This window comes from Myotis brandtii, unplaced genomic scaffold, assembly GCF_000412655.1.
Source record: "Myotis brandtii unplaced genomic scaffold, ASM41265v1 scaffold179, whole genome shotgun sequence".
In the NCBI taxonomy this organism is placed as follows: Eukaryota; Metazoa; Chordata; class Mammalia; order Chiroptera; family Vespertilionidae; genus Myotis; species Myotis brandtii.
In genome coordinates, this window is record NW_005356635.1 from 1315287 (window position 1) to 1317995 (window position 2709).

The 2709-nt window shown below is 35.2% G+C and overlaps 1 long non-coding RNA gene across 1 annotated transcript in view; it reads left to right on the top strand.

Annotated features, from left to right (window-relative positions):
- Window positions 1–188, top strand: part of LOC106725625 — a 1171-nt gene extending 983 nt beyond the window's left edge. The window contains exon 2 of the long non-coding RNA XR_001361550.1: window positions 158–188. This is a non-coding gene — a long non-coding RNA (uncharacterized LOC106725625). The remainder of the gene's footprint in view (window positions 1–157) is intronic.
- The last annotated feature ends 2521 nt before the right edge of the window (window positions 189–2709 follow it).

Genomic DNA, 2709 nt, shown 5'->3' on the forward strand with positions numbered 1-2709 from the left:
ACACAGCAGATTAGGGGAAGCTGAGGATTGAATCAGTGAATTAGAAGACAGAGTTGAAAATATCACTCAATCAGAAAACCAAAAAGAAAAAAAACAATTAAAAAAACAGGAGGACAGCTGTTGGACAACCTGAAATGTAACAATATCAGAATAACAGGTGTGCCAGAAGAGGCAGAAAGGGAGAAAGGCAAAGGGAAGGTGTTTGAAGAAATAATAGCAGGAAACCTTCTTAATCTGGTAAAGGAAAAAGTCACAGAAGTTCAGGAGGTACATAGAACCCCAAATAAGGAGAACCCAAACAGGCCCACGCCCAAACATAGTAATTAAAATGCCAAAAATGAAAGGAAAAGAGAGAATCTTAAAGGCAGCAAGAGAAGAGAAAACTGTTACCTGCAAAGGAGTTCCCATAAGGCTGACGCCTGATTTGTCATCATAAACTCTATAGGCCAGAAGGGAATGGCATGAAGTACTCAAGGTAATGAAAAGCAAGGATCTGAGATCAAGATTACTATATCCAGCAAGGCTATCATTCAAAATAGACGGTCAAATAAAGAGCTTCCCATACAAAAACAGGCTAAAAGAATACATCACCACCAAGCCAGCATTACAAGAAATGCTAAAGGGACTGCTGTAATGAGAAGAAGAAACAGAGAGAAACCTAGCCATTCAGAATTAAAATGGCAATAAATAAGTACCTATCAATAATAACCCTAAATGTAAATGGATTAAATGCTCCCAACAAAAGACATAGGGTAGCTGTATGGATACAAAAATGACCCAACTATCTGCTGTCTACAAGAGACCCACCTAAAAACAAAAGACACACACAGGATGAGAGTGAAGGGATGGAAAAAAATCTTTCATGCAAATGGAAAAGAAAAAAAAAAGCTGGAGTAGCAATACTCATATCCAACAAAATAGACTTTAAAATGAAGGCCACCACAAGAGACAACAAAGGTGATTACATAATACTAAAGAGATAGATCCAACAAGAGGATATAACCAACCATGGTAAACATATTTGCACCCAACATAGGTACACCTAATACATAAAAAAAAAAAAACTTCTAGAGGACTTTAATGGAGAAATTGGCAACAATACAGTCACAGAGGAGACTTTAACACCCCTCTTACTTCACTGGATAGATTTTCCAGACAAAAACTTAACAAGGAAAAGAGACTCTAAAGGACACAGTGGATCAGATAAATTTAATTGACATTTATAGAACATTTCACCCCAACACAGCAGAATATACATTCTTCTCAAGTGCAGATGGATCATTCATAAAGATAGACCACAAGATAGGACACAAAATAGATCTTTACAAGTTCAAGAAGATTGAAATCATATCAAGCATCTTCTCAGATCACAGTGGAATGAAATTAGAAATCAACTACAGTAAAACCACCTCAAAACATTCAAACACATAGAGGCTAAATAGCATGTTATTAAACAATGAATGCATTACCAACAAGATTAAGAAAGAAATCAAAACTTCCTGGAAACAAATGAAAATGAACACACAACAACCCAAAATCTCTAGGACACAGCAAAAGTAGTCCTGAGAGGGAAATTCATAGCACTACAGGCCTACCTCAAAAAACAAGAAAAATCAGCAATAAATTATTTAATCCTACAACTTAAATAACTATAAAGGGAACAATAAGAAAAGCCTAGTGTAAGTAGAAGGAAGGAAATAATAAAGATTAGAGCAGAAATAAATAACATAGACTAAAAAAAATATACAAAAAATTAATGAAACCAAGAGCTGGTTCTTTGAAAGGATAAACAAAATTAATAAACCATTAGCCAGATGCATCAAGAAACAAAGAGAGAGGACCCAAATAAATAAAATCATTAACAAAAGTGGAGGAGTAACCACTGATACAACAGAAATACAAAGGATTGTAAGAAAATACTATGAACAACTACATGCCAACAAGCTGGACAATGTGGATCAAATACACAAATTCCTAGAAAAAGACAATCTCCCAAAACCAAATCAGGAAGAATAAAAAAACTTGAATAGGCCAATAACAACTGATGAAATAGCAACAGTAATAAAAAAACTCCCACCAAACAAAAGCCCAGGTCCAGATGGCTTCACAGGGGAGTTTAATAAACATTCAGAGAAGAACTAACACCTATACTCCTCAATTTCAGAAAATACAAGAGGAAGGAACATTTCCAAGCTCTTTTTAAGAGGCCAGAATTATCCTAATTCCAAAGCCAGATAAAGACACTACAAAGAAAGAGAATTACAGGCCAATATCCCTGATGAATAGGGATGCTAAAATCCTCAACAAAATATTAGCAAATCACATCCAGCAACATATTAAAAAAATCATACACCATGATCAAGTGGGATTTATCCAAGGGATGCAATGCTGGTACAATATTCACAAATCAATAAACATGATACATCACATAAACAAATTGAAAAACAAAAATCACATGATCATATCAATAGACACAGAAAAAGCTTTCGACAAAATCCAACACCCATTTTTGATAAAAACTCTCAGCAAAGTGAGGATAGAGGGAGCATATCTCAACATGATAAAGGCCATATATGACAAACCTACAACCAACATCAGACTCAATGGGCAAAAACTAAAACCATTTTCCCTAAGAACAGGAACAAGACAGGGATGACTACTTTTACCACTCCTGTTTGACATAGTACTGGAAGTGCTAGCCATAGTGAT